General features: G+C 44.3%; 1 pseudogene; it reads right to left on the bottom strand.

Moving 5' to 3' along the window:
* Positions 1–218: 218 nt before the first annotated feature.
* Positions 219–19,080, bottom strand: part of LOC118857424 — a 56,080-nt pseudogene continuing 37,218 nt past the window's right edge.

Raw genomic sequence — 19,080 nt, 5'->3', positions numbered from 1 at the left:
CTTAAAGTGGGTTGGAACTCCAACCCTTACATCTTGGACCAGCCTCCAAGGTGTTCCCACTGGCCCAGCAGAGCCCATTGAGGGAGGGCCTGGGTTCACTGAGCTGGGCTCCATCTTGAGTGCCCTGCCCTTAGGGAGTCAGGTGGTAAGCAGAGATGGGCCTTTTACACTAAAATTCAGAATTTTTCCTTGTGTGCCAAGCTACCACACAGGTCCCCTTAACTAGAATGTAATGCTTGGGAACTCTCTGAGGCTATCTCCACTTTTCCCTTGTTCACAGAGGTCTGGGTGGTCAGTGCCTGGGCTGCCTTGAGTCTGACTCTGGAGGAATCTAGGCATGCCTAAGAACAACCCTACTTCTTCCTGGAACTCCTGGGCCAAAAGTAATATCCCATGGCATCTAAGCAGCAGTTGGCATAGGCAAGGTGGGAGGTCACCCTGACAGAAGTGACCCCATGTTGAACAACAGGGCAGGAGGTCCCCATATAGTCATGAGCTTGGCCAATAAAGTCACATGCTGGGGGAGGAAGCAGACCACAAAGATGACCAGATTAACTGAAACCACATAGAAAGCTTTGTGGATCAGCCTCCTATCCTGTGCCTTTTTCCTGACCAGGTTCTGGAGTACCCACATGGAACAGAAAACGAGGACCACGAGAGGAATGAAGAAGAAAAAACAATGGCCCATGTGCCCCGAATCTGACTCTTCCCAAAGCAGAAGTTCTGGCTGTCTAGCTTCCAGGCAGCAGGTAAAGAAACCAGGCAGATGATGAGCATCCAGAGGAGAGCACAGGTGCCTGCAGCCTGAAGGGAGGAGCACCACATCCTGGCCCACAGAGCATACTGGATGGCAACGTAGAGATAGACAGTGATGGCGGTGATGACATACATGCTCATGTAACCGTTGATCAGGTAAATGCTCTGGGACACCATACACAGCAAGTCCTCCGAGTGGTCCCTGACTGTCATGTACAGGACTGTGGGCAGGCTTAGCAGGAGGCAGCAGTCTGCCCCAGCCAGGCTGGCCATGTACACCCGGGTCTCTGTCCACTTCCTCATATGGCACCAGAACACCCACAGGGCCAGGTTATTGAGGACAGTCCCCAGGACCTGGAGAATGGACAAATACAGAATGGTGACAGTCTGGGAGAAGTCATTCCTCATGGTACTGCAGTCGAGGGGATTCATCTGGACTGCCAATGACTGAAACCCCATGATACCTAAGCAGAAAGGAACCCTGTGCAGGACAGAACACGAGAAAGCTGTTACTGGAGGGAGCATCAAGGGGTAGAATAAGCCAGGAGGCTAGGTGCTGCCACTGACTGTGTGTGTGTGTGTGTGTGTGTGTGTGTGTGTGTGTGCGCTCTAGAGAGAGTGCACGCCCGAGCATGTGCATGTGAGAGACACACGGACAGAGACACAGAGACAAAGACATAGAGATAGACAGAAACACAGAGACAGAGATAGAGACAAAGACTGAAACAGACAAGGACTCAGAGATAAAGAGAGACAGAGATAGAGAGATAAGAGGACAGAGTGACCTCAGCCTTCATGTCAGGAGGGACCTCAGTTTAATCCCACCTCCCATGCTGACTAGCTGTGTGACCATGAGCAAGTCACTGTCCCTCTTTGTGCCTTGGCTTCTGTGTCTGAAAAATGGGCATGACAAGACTGGAAGGAAGTGGCTGCCTCCCAGAGACACTGACCTAATGTCTGTAAAGTGCTTTGTAAAATTTCCACCACTGAACCAATGGCAGTGACATTGATGATGATAATGACGGTGATGATGGTGATGGTGCTGGCCTCAGTTCCCTTAGATACTTGGCATCTAAAGCTCTTCACAACTTGTCCCCTTCTCATCTTTCTGGTTCTATTGCACCTTCCTCTCCACTCAAACTTTTTCGGTGACACTGGCCTACTCGAAGGGGCTTGAAGGAAACTTCTCATCTCTCCCCTCTGGGCCTTTGTCTCTCCTTCTTGGGCTGTTCTTCCCCTCCTCTTTGCTTCTCAGTTTCCCTGGCCTCCTTCCAGACTCAGCTCCAATGCCACCTCCTCCAGAAGGCCTGGAAGTCCTGCTCGCACCTGTGAGTGCCTTCCTTTCCTAGAATGCTCCTCATCTACCTTGTACATATCTGGTGTTTACCTAGTTGTTTACATGTTGGCACAGGCCTGGAGTCAGGAAAGACATGAATTCAAATTCAGTCTCAGACCCTTAGTGTCTGTTCCTTGGAAAGTCACTCTGCCTCTGCCTGTGTTGATAAGCAAAATGGCCTTTGTTTTCTTTGAGTAATTTAGTGAGCCTTACTAGGTGCTAAGCCCCAGGCCCAAACCCCATTAGGTGTTAACATAATCCATGTGGATGTGAACCTCCCAGGGTCCTAAGGGGAGGGGCCAACTCAAGAACCAATCACCATAGCCTAAGCTCTGGTCATTCAGATGACGTTTGATGATGTCTGAAGCCCTATAAGAAGGGAGGACAGAGCCATTTGTGCGGGGCTCTGGAGATGGTGTTGGTGAGGAGACTCTGGGCAGCTGTAGCTAAGGAGCCCTCCAGCTTGTAAACCCAGATGCTGAGACTCTGTTGAACTCTGGCAACTCTGTGTTGGGATTTGAATCAGACAAGGTCTGTCTGTTGATGTTGGTAATTTGTTTGCATTTTGTTTTGAAGTTCAAGGTGCTGGCTTTTTCCCCTGAACTAACTGAATGATTTAAATGCTGAATTAAAAGTAAGCTTGTCAACCCCTTCACCTTGCTTTCCTTAATTAAGCAGATCAGAAGAACCCATGCTGTTGGCAGCTTTCTGGGTGCTGGCTGTGGGTGGACCTTACACCCCCACAGAAGCTGCTAGCCAGGTTGTTAAAACACTGCCTCAGTTTCCTCATCTGTTCAAATGAGAATAATAATGGCACCTGCCTCCCAGGGTTGTTGTGGGGATAAAAGGAACCAATATTTCTAAAGCACTTTCTTCAAGTACCAGATAAATGCTGGTTATATCAGTGATGGTGATGGTGAGGATCATGATGGTGAGGGTGAGAAAGGTGAGGGTGATGATGGTGAGAGTGAGGAAGGTGAAGTTCAGAATGGTGAGGATGGTGAGGGTGAGGATGGTGAAGGTGAGGGTGAAGGTGGAAAGGTAATGATGGTCATACTGAGAATGGTGAGGATGGTGATGGTGAGGGTGAGGATGGTGATGGTGAGGGGAAGGATGGTGAAGGTGAGGACGATGATAGGGAGGGTGAGGATGGTGAAGGTGAGGGTGAGGATGGTGAGGGTGAGGATGGAAAGGTAATGATGGTCATACTGAGAATGGTGAGGATGGTGAGGGTAAAGATGGTGAAGGTGAGGATGATGATGGTGAGGGTGAGAAAGGTGAAGGTGAGGACGATGATAGGGAGGGTGAGGATGGGGAAGGTGAAGGTGAGGATGATGATGGTGAGTATGGTGAGGGTGAGGATGGTAAGGGTGAAGATGGTGAAAGTGAAGAAGATAAAGGTAATGATGGTGATGGTGTGGGTGAGGATGGTGATGGTGTGGGTGAGGATGGTAAGGATGGTGATGAAGGTGAGGAAGGTGAAGGTGAAGGTGAGGATGGTGATGGTGAGGGTGAAGATGGTGAGGGTGAGGATGGTGATGGTGAAGGTGAGGAAGGTGAGGGTGAGGAAGGTGAAGGTGAGGATGGTGATGGTGAGGATGGTGAAGGCGAAGTTCAGAATGGTGAGGATGGTGAGGGTGAGGAAGGTGAAGATGAGAGTGAAGATGGTGAAAGTGAGGAAGGTGAAGGTAATGATGGTGAGGGTGAGGGTGAGAATTGGTGAAGGTGATGATAATGTCTCCCTGGCTTCCGAGTACAGCTCCAGCTCTAACTCTATGAGAATATACCTGTGTGACTATGAGGGGCTATGGTGGGGGTGTCAAAAAGGCAAGAGTAGATCTTATAGAGATAAAAGGTCCAAAGACAGTCTCTGGGTTGAGGATCCAGGAGGCAGCAGCCATTTGGAGAGGAGGGAGGCTGTTTGAAGGAGGCCTATGGCCACTGCCCACAACCTCAAATTAGACTCTGGGTAGTTTTTTCTGCTCATTATTTCCTGAAGGTGAGCCTGGGTTCTCCTATCAGACCCTGAGCTCAAAAGGGGCTGGATCTGTGACCCAACTCCTGTCTTCCCCTGGTCTCCCCTCCACCCTGGGCACAGACTTACTGAATCTCCTATATTTAAAAGATGGGGAAACTGAGGCTCAGAGAGATAAAGTCATTTGCCTGAGGTCACACAATTACTCCGCATCTTGGGTCTGAAGCAAGAAAGGCTCTGATGGGTCATCCAGTCTAACTCCTTCATTTTACAGTTGAGGAAACTGAGGCCAATGAAAGTTAAGTGACTTTTCCTAAAATCACATATATAGTAAGAGCAGACAAGAGATTTGAACTCATGTCCTTTGATTCCAGAGCCAGTGTTCTTAACAATAATAGCAAGTAGTATTATTGTGTGGCAAGGTTTGCAGATATATGCTAACTCAACAACTCAGGAGAGTAGGTTCCATTATCATCCCAATTTTACAGATGAGGAAACTAAAGAATTCACAGGTAAAGTGACTCACCCAGGGTCACACTCCTAACAAGTATCTGCATCCAGATTTGAATTTAGGTCTTCTGGACTCCAAGTTTTATCTACTACACCACCCAGCCACCTCTATCCCATGCATTCTCACTCTTCAATTCAGTTGCTTTAATGGGCGCTCACTCAGAAGTGACTCCTAAGCCTCCATACCTTCTTGGAAGAGGTGGGGGACTGTGGCTGTGGAGCATTGCCTACAGTGTCCAATTTGCTTGATGTGTTGGTTAGTTTTGCTGAAATGTTTTTTTTTTCTCTTCCTTTTTTATTCTTTATTATAAGATCTGGTTTCCTATACGGGGGAGAGGATGGACATATCAGGAAATGAAAGTGATATGAAAATATCTCAATAATAATTCTTTTTTTTAACAGAATGAAGTTTCTACAACGTTCAAAGAATGGGGGTACGAAGATAAATCCATTATAGACCCTTGACTCAAGAGTCTTACCATATGTGGGTGAGAATCGGACCTTCAGATCCCCCAAAGCCAACAGACTTTACAGTTTCATTGCCAGTCCATGGGAAGTCTTAAATGCTTGTTGATGGGTCAAATTGATTGATTTATAGAAGGGGAGTTTTGAGAGTCAAGACTGTCTTTTTCTCCCTATTGTCTGGCACATAGTAGGTGCTCAATTAAGGCTTGCTTGCCTGATTGGCTGATTGGAGCTCCCCAGGGGGAAGAAAGTCCAAACTCAGTGACTCCACCTATAGTGATAAAGTCACCGATGAAGTGCACGGCTGGGTTCCAAACTCCAGTGACTGGTGCCTCAGCCCAGGCCCCATGGAGACTGGGAGATAAGAGAAGGGGGTATATTCCCAGAAGCATACTCAGGTCCCCTCCTTCGAGTTATCCATACCCTTCAAGGACCAGTCAGTCAACAAGTATTTATCAAGCACCTACTATTTTCTAGGTACTGTATTAAGTGCAGGAAAGACAAAGAAAGACAAAGACAGAAACCCTCCAGGAATTCGTATTCCAGTGTGGTAGACAACATGCAAATAGCCATGCACGAACAAGATGTATCCTGTGTCAATGGGAGTCAGTCCCGGAGGGAAAGGGCTAACATTAAGGAGGGCTGGGCATGGAGTGTTGCAGACAGGAGGATATTTGTTAAGCCTCAAAGGAAGCCCTGGGCAGAGACAAAAAGGAAGAGCCTTGGGGGCAGCCAATGAAAATGAAGAGAGCTGGGATGTGGTTTGTTGTGCATTGGGAATAGCTGGGTGCCAGTGTCATTAAATCATTGTAGGGCACATGGAGGGGAGGAAGGTTTAAGGAAATTGGAGAGGTTGGAGCAGGTCGGGTTCTGAAGGGCTTGTAAAGTCTAACAGAGGGGTTTATGTTTGACCCCGAAAGGAATCAAAAGCCATGGGAGTTTATTGGACAGTGGCATGACCTGAACTCATAGTTCCAACTATAGCACGTTAGTGCGCCTTCCCCCCCACAACTCTGTTTTGTTTTTAGTCCTATTTACCAATCTGATGGGCGTAAGGTGGAATTGGAGCTGCTTTAAATTGCATTTCTCTGATCATTAGTGACCCAGAGCAAAAAAACTAAACACAGACTGCAGCTCATGCAGTCTGAACCAGATTAAAATGTATTGGGGAAAGATTTAACAACATAAATAAAAATACAATAGAACATAGATAATGTTAATATTTGGTTTTCTAAATCAGCATGCAGCCTGCAAGAATCCTTATGTGCAGTTTAGTGGCCCCTGTTTTTATTTGAGTTTGATATCACTGATTTGGAGCACCTGCTTCATATGTTGTTGACAGCTTAGATTTCTTCCTCTGAAAATTACTTGTTCATATCATTTGAACTCTTGTCAGTTGGGGAGTAGCTCTTGTTCTTATAAAAATGTATCAGTTGCTTATGTGTTTTGGAAATGAAACCTTTATCAGAGAAACAGGGAAAAGACTGTTTCCTACTTAAGTCTTTTCCTCCTAATTTTAGCTACATTGGTTTTATTTGTGCAAAAAACTTAAATTTTACATGATTTAGATAGTCCATTTTATCTTCATTATATATAAAGCTAGTTCTAGCATCAGGTGATAAGACTATTAGCGTCTGTGTTCTTTGCTTGATACAATCTGTATTTTCTCCCCTGCTCCTCTTCCCTTCCTCTTATCCAGATCCCAATTACAGATTCTTACATTTTCTTTCAATTCTTACATTTTCTTTCATTCCTTTGAAATCCCTCTTAAGGATCCTTTTCCCAAGGTTAGCATTTGTTTTGCTTATGACTTATCCTTTTTACCCACTTATTCCCTTCTCTCTCTCTTCTTGTTCTCTCTTATTTCTCTCTTGAGTTGAATGCATTTCTGCACAAAATCTCTGCTTATGCATCTTTTCTTTGACCAGTTCAGGTGAAGTTCATGTACTCCTCTCATCTCCTTCCTCCTTGTTTGTACTGAATTGTATTTTTGCTTTTTGTTTTTTGTTTTTGTTGTTTGATTTTTTTTGGACACCAGGTCTCCCTATGTCACCTAGGCTGGAAGTGCAATGGCCATTCACCAATGCTGATCAGCACACAAGATTTGACCTGCTTCATTTCCAACTTGGGCTGGTTTGACCCTCCTAAAGCAGCTTGGTGGTCCCCGTCTCCCCTGGGACTTCGTGCTGACACCAGATCACCTTCAGCCCTCCAGTAGCTTGGAACTCCTGAACTCAAGAGGTCCATCAGCTTCAGCCTCTCCAGTAGCACAGACTACAGGCATCTGCCACCACAGTTGGCTTGTATGGATTTCTAATGCACACTCTGCTTATATGAGATAGCAAGTTTTCCCATCCTTCCTCCTATCTTACCTAGTATATTCCTTTCCCCTTCCCTTTCCTTCTTTCTTTTAATACCATCAAAACACCATGAGCCACTCCCAGAATCCCCACTCTATCTTATTTAATTCTCTCAGTGAGCCCTAGTAACCTTGGGGCTATGTGGGGACAGTGGTATCATCTATTAGAATATAAATGCTGCAGCCTTGAGTAGTCTCTTCTGATTGGTCACTCACACTTACCTTTTTATATTTTCCCCCCATTCACTCCAAATATTTACTGTCATATTCGGGGACCTGACCAAGGTACTATTGGGCTGCAGGGGCAGAGAGAGGTGAAGGTAGGGAAGGAAAGGCTTTCTTCACACCTTAGCAGCTCCTTCTTCCCCTTACACACAGTCACCAGAAGCCAGTCATCAAACTCAAGCACAGAGAAATGTCTGATACAGTAAAAGTGACAACAATCACTTTTCTACTTGGGAAAACGAAAGAAAGAAATCACTCTCTCTCTTCTTGACTGACTAAAGAAATTTACTCAGACAGAAGGGACAAGGCAGGCAGAGGGAAAAGAGAAACTAATCCTGCCTGGTGACGATTAGAGGGAATCGAGTCACAGAAAGTCAGAGACAAGAAGGGATCTGGGAAGTCCCCTAGTCCAGCCCTCTAATTTTACAGATGAGGAAACTGAGGCCCATCCAGATGAAGAGACTTGGCCATGTAAGAAATGGGAGGAGGAGTTTTGTATCCACAGAGCTAAAGGTGTACTTCCCCCTCTCCCCCACCCCAGCTTTAGCAGAAACCAGGCCTCAAGGTTGGTCAGGTGAGAGGTCAGAGGCTTGTAAGCATGCTCATGCTTTTTGAGAAGGCAGTCTGGGGAATTAGAGAGGCCAAACCGCTTGAACCAGTTCAAACTTATCTAGGGTCTGGTCTTGGTCAAGGATCCAGGCCTACTGATTTGCATAATCTGCATATGTTAAAGAGGGAAAGTAGGGGAAGTAAAAGAATGTAGTTTAATACTAAACTAAGACAAGGAAAATCTAATTAACTTCACTTTTGCTTCTGTATCCTTGTTATCCTACCTATACAAACTGTATAACCTAGGAAAACTATGTAAAAAATAAAGATTGTAAACTAACCGTAACTCTAGCAGGAGTGGAGGCAATGGTTACCCCTGCTCCTGCAGCTGTATCAGTGTGAGTGTTCCAGTAAGCACTGCACCAGCTCTCTTGAGGAACATAATAAGTCATTTCATCTGCCTACTCTGGTCCTGAGTTCTTTGGGTGAAAACGGGCAAATCACATGGAAGGGAAGCAATAAGCAGCAGAAGCTCCTCTCAGGGGAACCCTGTGGTCTGCACAGCCTTCTTAAGGGGACATCACTTGGGTCTTCTGGCCCTGTCTCGGGAGCCTTGTGATCTTACTGCTGTTCTAAGGGGCCATCACTTGGGTCCTCCTAGGGTCTGACCCTAGGAAGCCCTATGATCCCCACAGATTAAGGGGGTGGGGCTACCACTTGGCCTTCCCCTGGGAGTCCTGTGCTCTGCACAGCCTTTCTTAGGGATTATCACAGGGTTCTTCCTCAGGACTTTGGCCCTGCCTAGGAGGTCCAGTGATCCCCAAAATCACGTTTCTCACAGCCAGAATCACCCCAGTAGCAAGCAAGAGCATAGAATTTAAAGCTGGAAAGGACCATAAAGGTGATTTGTCTCCGTATTTTAGAGATAAGAGAACAGAAGTCCAGACAAGTGAAGAAACTTACCCAATGTGACATAACTTGTGAGTTGTAGAACCAGGACACAACTCAGTTTTCCTGGAGCCCTGCCCCATGCTTTTCTCCACACTGTGCTTCGAGGAGCTCTAGCCTTTCCCTGTCCTGGTAGAATGGCTCAGCAGTGTCTTCTTTCTCCCTGATCAGGGCAGTGCCTGAGATTCTCACACCTCCACTCATTCAGAGAAAGGGCTCCCTTACCATTCAGTGCTGATGTATCCAGCTGAGAAAAATGAGGTTCTCTTCAAGCAGGAACCATGAAGCCAGGTCTTTGGTCAGCTCCCTTATCTGTCCTCCCCATGCACCCAAAATGGCTGGCCTGAGTCCAGGATGGCCCCTGGCAGCACCTCTGCCTTGCAGTGTCCAGCAGCTCCCTTCTGCTGCTCTCACCTTTGTGTGTCCTGCCACCAGGAATTAGTAAGTTGCAAGGTAAGAATGATCATTTCAAACATCCTGTCCTGAATTCAGGGTTATTTCTGTTGTGGATGCTAGTCACAGCTGAAGCCCCTGCTCCTTTCCCACATCCCCATTCCTTCTGGTGGTCTGAGACTGACACCTCTTCTGCTTTCCTGTATCCCCAGGCTTGGCACCTCACGCAGCTTCCTGCCAGGCTGCTCAGATGCTGTGAGCAGAGTCCAGGCTATCTACAGGAGGAGAAAGGGAAGGTACACACACACACACACACACACACACACACACACACACTCAGACACCACTAAAGATTCCTCTTTTTTACCCTTAGGGTATAGAGGTGGTATCACCAAATCCCTCACCTCAAGGTGAGCTTCCCTCACCCCCAGTGCCACCACTTATGGGAAGCCTTTACTGATCCTGATCTCAGGAGAATGTAATCTACTTGAGGGCAGGGACTACATTTAACTCCTCGTGATATTCCCAAGTACCAAGTATCTAGGAGATACTTAACTAATATTTTCTGAATTGAATCAAACTGTTGGCTTGTATTGTGTCCTAACATGGTAAAGGCCTGGTTCTGATGCAGACCGACTGAGTGGCCTTGGAGAAGTCAGTTTTATCTCTTGCTTAGACTTAATAGATTCTGTAGCACAGTTTAATCTGTTATCAGTCTTCAACTTACTGGGGCATGCTTCAATCTTCTCTCAATCGTGCACACCTAAAAGTGAAGGAAGAATTTTATGACCGTAAATATGAAAGGGCTACCGTCACTAGGGACCTGGAGGGATTTGCAAGTGATGGGGAGCCCAGGGACTCCCAAAGACTTATTTGGATGCTGTGTGTTTGTGTTGACGTACTTGCACATGTATACTATCAGACCAAGAACTCTGAAGGCCGGAGCCTTGCTTGCTGCATCACCTTCAGAATCTAGAAGAAGAAGGCTGGGCTCAGAGTAGATGTTAATGATGAATTTGATAATCTGTTCAATCTAAAACTAAAAGCTATTGGACTGCATCTCTGCCCACTTCCTAGAACCCAGCCCAGCTGATGGTGGCTGAAGAACGGCGCACTAGCCCTCTCCATCTCCTGGCTGACCAGAGATCTCAAGCCACATTCCAGCTCCACACTGCATTCAGCTACCCAGCCACCCAGCAGCCTGGCTCATCATCTACCTGCTGCCTCCCTGCCCCACTTGTAACCTCAGTCCCATACCCTCCTGCTCCCCTGGGATCTTCCCTTCTTTTTCACAGGTCTTCAAAGTCTTTCCATCTCCACGTGCTCTTTCCCCTCTACTTACAAACAAGATTAAGTCTCCCAAAACCACTCTCACTCTCCACCCCACCCTAAAAATAACCCTTCCTAAAAGAGACCTTAGAAATATCTAGTCTGACCTTTTGTGTCAGTAATTAAGGTGGGACTTTTTTTCTGTTTTCTCTTTTAGCGCTTATTTAATCAAGTGCCCTTTAAGAGGCTGGCCTTTGTTTCTTTGATTAAATCAGGAGTCTTTGATGACTTCCTTGCCTCAAAGGAAAGCCTAGTTTATATGGGTTTGAGTCACATGTTTGTGATACCAGAAGCTTGGGTTCTTGTGATTCCAGAAACGTGGCTTTGAGTCGAATGTTGTGACGACCTTTGACTCTGAACAGGGTATATAAGATCCGAGGTTGGTATTTGACTTTTGGGGCTCCCACTCACTGGAACAGTGGCATGTGACCCTGGGAAAGCCATTGTACCTGCCACCCCCCCCTCCCCGCCCCGGCTTTGCTAACCCAGATATTGGTTTGTATTTAGTCTGTTTATGATACATATTTGTAATTTGTTTGTATTTGCTCTGAAGTTCAGGTTGCTAGCTTTTCCTCCTGAACTGAGTTTATATATGTAGGTGTGATTAAAGTGAGATTGTGAACCCCTTAAAGTTACTTTCCTTAGTAAAGCAGATCAAAGAATCCGTGCTAGCTGCTCTCGTTGCTAGTCTTATACCTCAACAGCTGCTGCTAGCCACATTATTGCTACACCTTTTCAATTTAGAGGTGAGGAAACAGGTCCAGAGAGGGAGAAGTGATTTATCCAAGGTCACAGAGCCAGAAAATAGCAAAGCTGAGATTGGAACCCAGATCCTCTGACTCTGAAGTCAATGCCCAGACCACCATACTATTGATTGACCACCCACCCCATTCTGGGAAATCACTTCTATAGGCTCCAGACACTGTGTCCTCAGTGAGGAGAGAGTCTCATACCAATGGACTCTGGGGTTGGGTTCCATTCTAGCCCTGAGCTGAACCTCTTTTTAGACTCTTGTAAAGATCAGCTGGAGCAAATTATGCTCAGTTAATTCAACTATAAAAGGAAAGTAATAATACCACCTACTTCCCAGGGTTGTTGTGAGCATCAAATGAGTCAGTATTTGTAAAGTGCTTCACACAGTGCCTGACACATAGTAGGTGCTCATTAAATGTTTATTCCTTTCCCTTCTCCTTTGGAGTCTCTTCCTGCTCTAGATCCTATGAAAAGACCCTTATACAGTATAAACACAAGCATCAGCACTTTAAAACCCCAATTTTCCAATATACACATTTTGAAAGGCAGTTGCTAGCTGCATATTGGGCTTTGGTAGAAACTGAGCAACTGACTCTGGGCCATGAGGTGATATTAAGGCCTGAAATCCCGATTATGACTTGGGTACCCCAGCATCTCCCAGAATTGGACATGCGCAAGAGGCTAGCATAATTAAATGGAAATGGTAAATTCATAATAGGTCAAAAACAGGCAAAAGTGGAGTTTCTGCTCTACATGAATCTATAGCAAGCATAGACATTGATGAAAATAATAAACCCTCTGAACCAAGGCAACAGTTGGTACAACCCTTGGTAAAATGGAATGATGGATATGATGGACTGACTGAAGAACAGAAGAAACATGCATGGTTTACTGATGGGACAGCAAAATATTTGGGCCACCAGAAACATTGGAAAGCAGTAGCCTATAACCCATGTACTAAGAGAACTTTGGAAAGTACTGGGATAGGTGGAAGTAGTCAATATGCTGAACTTATGGCAGTACATCAAGCCATTAAAACAGAGAAAGGAAGACAGTGTCATATATTCACTGATGAGTGGGCAGTAGCTAATGGGTTAACTACATGGATGCCAATGTGGAAAAATAAAAATTGGAAAATTCATGATAAACAAGTTTGGGGCAAAGAATTATGGGAAGATATATGGGACATGTCTTTGGTTACTAATTTGTCAGTTTTTCATGTAGATGCTCACATGCCCCTCACTACGCCAGAACATGAGTACAATGCACATGCTGATCTACTAGCAAAGATTGCTACTGAACATATTGTCCCTACTCTAACACCAACTGTTGATCTGGTACTAGCAAAGTGGGTCCACCAAACAGCCAGTCATTTAGGAGTCCAGCCCATACACCGGTGGGCACAAGATCGAGGTATTAGTATCTCTTATTCGTTGTTAAAGCAATTAACAGAGGAATGTCATATATGTCAATTGGAAAAGGAAAGAACTGTTCCCCGGGTAGTAACTGGAGAAACAGCAAGGGAAAAAGTTCCAGCCCAGATTTGGCAGATAGATTATATTGGGCCACTACCCCAAGATAAAGACGAAAATGTATATGTACTTGTGTTGACACCTATTCAGGTGTATTAGTGGCTTGTCCTTGTAAGAATGCAACCCAGAAGAACACCTGTAACACTCTAGATATTTTAAGTCTATATTATGGAACCCCAATGCAGATTCAGAGTGACAATGGATCACATTTCAAAGGTAATGAGATGAAGAAATATTGTGTATTGAACAATATACAGCAGATATATCATATTCCATATTATCCACAAGCATCTGGATTGATAGAAAGAATGAATGGATTGTTGAAAGAACAGTTAAGAAAGTTAAGTTCTTATAATTCATATCAACATTGGAAGGATAATTTGTTCACTGCTTTACGTAATTTGAATAATAGACCATTAGGAGGAAGTACACCTCTGGACAGAATGATGACCCTGAATCTGCAAATTAGAAAACAGCAAACACATAAGATCCAAAATACTGAATATTGGACTGTGAGGGAAGATGTCCCACCACTGTATCCAGGAATACCTGGTTCGGTGGGATATGATTTACATTGTTTAAAGAACTTTTGGTTGGATAGAAAAGAGATAAGAAAAATCTCTACTGGGATATGTATGAGAATCCCTAAGAATCATTTTGGACAGATATTACCTAAACCAGGATTAGCAGCTCAAGGAACACATGTATTGGCTGGAGTGATAGATTCTAGTTATCAAGGAGAAATTATTGTGACACTCCAGAATTTGGGAGTTGTGTAAAAATGATAGAATAGTTCAATTGATTATTATTCCTTGTGAAACAATACCTCTTGTGAAAACTGACCCTCCTTCCAAAATAACTATCAGAGGAAAGGAAGGATTTGGTTCTACTGATAGAATAAAATTGGGAGCTAAAGTATGGGTAAAATGGAAGTTGGATGATGTTCCAAAGGCTGCAGAACTTACAGCACATGGGAAAGACAATACTGTAACAGTAGTTTACCCAGGAGAGAATAATTATGAAGTTGTACCCTTGATTCATGTATTCTATCTTGAATGAGGCTATGATATTCCCTTTGTTTCTTTTTGGATTTTTGTCTGTTAAATTTGTTTGTGAGATTTGTTTCCTGCAGGCTTAGTACCATCCACCTGAAGATGCCTGATTACTTAAGCCAGATGTTATCCTCTGATGTGTTTAGATGTCATCTCTGGACCTGTCCATGACTGTGATGTGTCATCCCTGGACCTGGCATCAACCAAGTTCCAGATGCCAGCTTTCTAAATAACTGACCTCTTGAATAGCACTCTTAATCTCTTGGGGCAGGGACAGCTCTATGTCCAATTTCAGCAGGAAGAAGCTTTGGAAGATGAGACCTCTGCCCCTTACCCTAAGATTTTGAGCCCCATTCCTTCAAGGGGGAGAATGATGACATTGTTTTATATACTTATCTTGTGTTATCCCTGTTATATTGTTGTGTAAAGTTCTGTTGACACCAGTTATCCCAGAATTCCCATTGTCCTATGTAATGGATATGAAAGATCTTGGGACTGAATGTAGCAGCAATTTAGATTTGAAGATCTTTCCCACCCATTAATAGGCCATGTGACCTGCTTATGTCACAGGAAGCCTAAGTCACATATGGTGGGAGGAGCTTCCTGGCAGGAAAAGGAAGTTATGTCACAAGAAATGGAGAGAGAGAGAGAGAGAGAGAGAGAGAGCAGTTATGGCTGCTAATGGCTGTTAATGGCCACCCTTGTGATTGTTAGAACTGAACAGGGTAACTTAGCTGTACTGTGAGTTTGTTTTGGGGAAGACTCCAGCAGCGGGTCAGAGAGGTTTTGGGATGCAAGACTCCATGCTCTGATTTGGTGTTCTAAGTTCTTTGCTGTTATGATAAAGTGGGCTAACTGGCTGTGGGAGCTGAATATTTAGTAATGGGATATGGTTCTCTGGTGTCTGAATAAATGTTATACTTCTTTTACCTTCTATATGGAGAGTCTCTCATACTTTGCGATACAGAACTACATAGGCATATTCACGATTACCATTGATGTTGTGTTTATTGCCTTACTGATACACCCTTCAATCTTTTCCCCAAATCATTAGAGGGTTTCCAAGGGGGTGATAGATTCCTGCCTAGGAACACTCTCTTATCTCTTCAGGGTGGGTGTAAATTGATGACCTAGGTGGAGCTGTCAAGAACAGAAATGAGACAGGCTGCAACCAGAAGAAAAGGGAAGGAAGGCTTGTTGGTTGGGAAAAGATCGAATATTTGATTCAGAGGGTAAGTCCTTTTATTCTCACCCAGGACTTTCTTCATCCTATGCTTGAATTTCTCAGATACTTATGCTATCAGATGTAGGATCCTGGAGAACACAGAGCACCTGGCATTGGAGAAGGTAGGTTGAAATCTGGGCTCCTCTACTATTTTAATGATGTTAGACAAATGTGAGGGGATTGGACTGTATCAATGATTTCCAATCTTTGGGCCCCAGAATTTTTGCAACAGTTATATGTCTAGTCATGTACTTCCTCATGTAATGGATATCCACAACACATCTACTTTTATGTGGAAGGGTTTAATGTGAAAAAGAGGTCATCACACATGAAAAGACTGGGATGATTTCTAAGGTCCATTCGAGCTATCATTTGAATTAATTAATTGGATTAGATTCATCAAATAACCTTGACAGAAGGTGCCTGAACTTTTATGGCTAGAAGGGACTTTTGGGATTACCCAATTTATTGTACAGATGAAGGAAATAAAATTCAGGAAGGGAATGATTTGTCACATATGTGAGGAAAGCTCTTTGGAATAAATGATTGGTGGTAGTCAAGACTAGAACTTGGGTCTCTGGGGTCCCAGAATTTTTCTGTTCCACCACACTGTACAATATATATTATACTAATGTATATAAATATATGATATTCAAGTTTCAACCTCAATCCCGTCTTGTGAAAAAGAACCTTAAAATACATGATACAGGTATTATGGACATTGTTCTGTTGGTCCTGCCTTCTTCACACTTCCCTGAATTCTCTACATTCACCCTTCTGTGCAGCATAGTCAGCCTCTTACTAATCCTTGGGCAGACTTTATTTTCAGGTTTTTCTTATTGAAAACAATGGTGCCATGGGCATCATTGAATGCATAACTTCTTTCTTCCTGCTATTAATCTCCCTGGAGTAGAATCCAAGTAGTGGAATTTCTGAGTCAGAGGGTATAAATGATTTGTAACTTTTCTTGCATAATCCCAAATAGTTTGCCACATGATTTAGACCAATTTATAGCTCTACCAGCATTGAAATATCATGGCTGTGTGCTCAAGGACTCTTTTCACTACCCCTACAACATTCCATTTCTTTCTGCTTTGAAACTTACTAAAAACACCACCAACAATACCCTACCCACATGCCCACCACCATGCCTCTTTTCCCCTAACATTTCTTTTCACAGTACTCAGTTCAGTCGTTGGACTCTAAAGTTCCTGATGCTAATCCTATAGATTTATGTCATGCTAGAATATTTGTCCATATTAAAACGTCCCTTTTTCACCTTTGCTAAACATCTTTTAAAAAATAAACTAAGCAGAAGACTCCTAGCCTGAGTGCTGATGTTTCTAGGATTTAAACATTGTCATTGCAATGAAAATTAATATAACATTAATTAATTAATTAATTAATATAACAATATCCACAATACCTGTATCATATACACTCCACTCCCAAATGTTAGATGCTCCTCCTGTTTTCTTTTCTCCTATTTTAGGCTCTTAGAAAAACTTTGTCGTAAAAAATGTTACCCAAGAGTCTCAGGCACTAGGCAAATGGAAGCATTCCAAGAACAGAGTTTTGAAGTGCTGAGAATGGAATTCATAATGTAATATTTCCTTCAGAACAACTTTGCCCCCTCAGTATTGAAAACAGGAAAGAATTTCTCTATTGTGATCAGAATATAAATAAATTTAACTGATCCACATCAAAAGGCACTCAGCGGTGGGAGTTTCAACAAGAGTTCCCAAGCTCTTTGGGGTTCCCATATTGGAGTGATTTGATCAGGAGCACCTGATTTTGTTCCCGTTTCCCAGCTGCAGCTTGTCCTTAGAATCCATTCTGGTTCTTAGGTACCCCTACCACCTTCTGAAAAGCAAAGCAGAGCAGAGTTTATGTTGATCTTGGATCCTTGGAATGGCCTTGAAGATGTTGTGGGGACTGGAGCTTGGGGAGGGAGATAGGAAGTCCCCTTTCTTGTGAGGAAGGGGCTGGGGAGTTCTAGTTGATCTCTACTAGACCACAAGCCTAAGGGGTTCTGTTGGCAAGGGAGAAGATCAGCTGGAGCCTGAGGAGGGTAAGGGGTGAGAGGGGGAGGTACCCCAGAGACTGCCATGGCGGTAGACCACAAGGTCTGAGAGGGTACCACCTCAGAGAGAAAGGCTGGGGAGGAGATGTTGCCATGGGGGCTGGAACAAGAGTAGGGGTTGCCAAGGGGGGAGGTGCCATGCGAGGAGATGCAGAGTAGGAGACATGGATAGTGAAGGAGTGTATTGGTAATTAAGGTGGGACTTTTTTTTTTTTACTGTTTTAGAATGCTAAATTAATTAAGTGTCTTTGATTGAGTCTTACTAGGTGCAAAACTCCTGGCACACACCATTTGCTAACTAAGTGTAAAGCCCCAGGCTCTTGTCCTTTTGCTGATTAGGTGTGAATCCTTTGAGCCCTGAACAGAGTATAAAAGCTTGAAGGTTAGTATTCTGTCTGGGGCTTTCACTCATGGAGGAGTGTTGGTATGGAGACTCTGGGCAGTTGTCGTTAGGAGCCGCCCGGCTTGTGAACCCAGATGTCAATGCTTTCCTGGTAACTATGAATTGTGATTTGGTCTGTTTCTAATGTATGTTTGTAATTTGTTTGTATTTGCTCTGAAGTTCATGTTGCTGGCTTTTCCTCCTGAACTAAGTGAATGATATTTGTATGTTGGATTAAATTGAGATTGGTAACCCCTTAATGTCGCTTTCCTTAGTAAAGCAGATCAAAGAACCTGTGCTGGGAGTTCTTGTTGCTAATCTTGTTGGGTCTTACACCCCACAGCAGCTGCTAGCTGAATTGTTGGTACAAGGAGGCAGGAAAAGAGGGGGGTTGGGCTAGAGGAAAAAGGAAGGAAAACTAAGGGAAAGAGGGGGTGGCCATGGAAGGGGAAGCACAGGAAACAAGAGGGCTAGCGGGAGGTTGGGGAGCATATGGAGGGGCTGGGACTGAAGCCCTGGAGGCCATAAGAAGTGGGTCATCCAAAATGTCCTGCTGACCCCCAATGCCCCTTTGTTGGGGGGCTGTAGCTACGAGGATCTTACAATCTTTTCTGAGAATGGGGTTCCAAGAGAACTCGACGAAGGCCATTATGTAGGAAATTTCCATCCATTTTCCTTCTCTGTGGCAGTACAACTCCAACTGTAAGAGAGTATTCTATTGTAAAGTCCCAAAAATGGGCAGTGCTTCATGGCCTTCTAGGTGATACTGAGACCAAACAGTGTTGCAAAAGAACACCAGCTTTTTATTTTTAAGTTCTTCAGAGAAACTAAATTTTTTCCAGTTTTGTAAAAGACAACCCAAAGGTGAATTTTTGGGGATTGAAAAGGATTGACCTGGGCGGGGGGCAGCCAAGATGGCAACTGGAAAACAGGGACTCACTTAAGCTCTCTCCCAAATCCCTCCAAACACCTGTGAAAATGGCTCTGAACAAAATCTAGAGCTACAGAACCCATGAAATAATAGAGGGAAACAAATCTCCAGCCCAAGATGGCCTGGATGGTCTCTGGGAAAGGTATATCGCACTGTGCTAAGAGTGGAGTGCAGCCCAGTGTGGGCCACACCAGGACAGACCAGACTGGGTGTTGGGCGGAGCAGGTGTAAGGACCCTGAATCACTGAGCTGTAGCAGTTACCAGACTTCTCAACCT

The sequence above is a fragment of the Trichosurus vulpecula genome, chromosome 7 (assembly GCF_011100635.1).
Source record: "Trichosurus vulpecula isolate mTriVul1 chromosome 7, mTriVul1.pri, whole genome shotgun sequence".
In the NCBI taxonomy this organism is placed as follows: domain Eukaryota; kingdom Metazoa; phylum Chordata; class Mammalia; order Diprotodontia; family Phalangeridae; genus Trichosurus; species Trichosurus vulpecula.
This window is presented reverse-complemented; position numbering and strand designations above follow the sequence as displayed.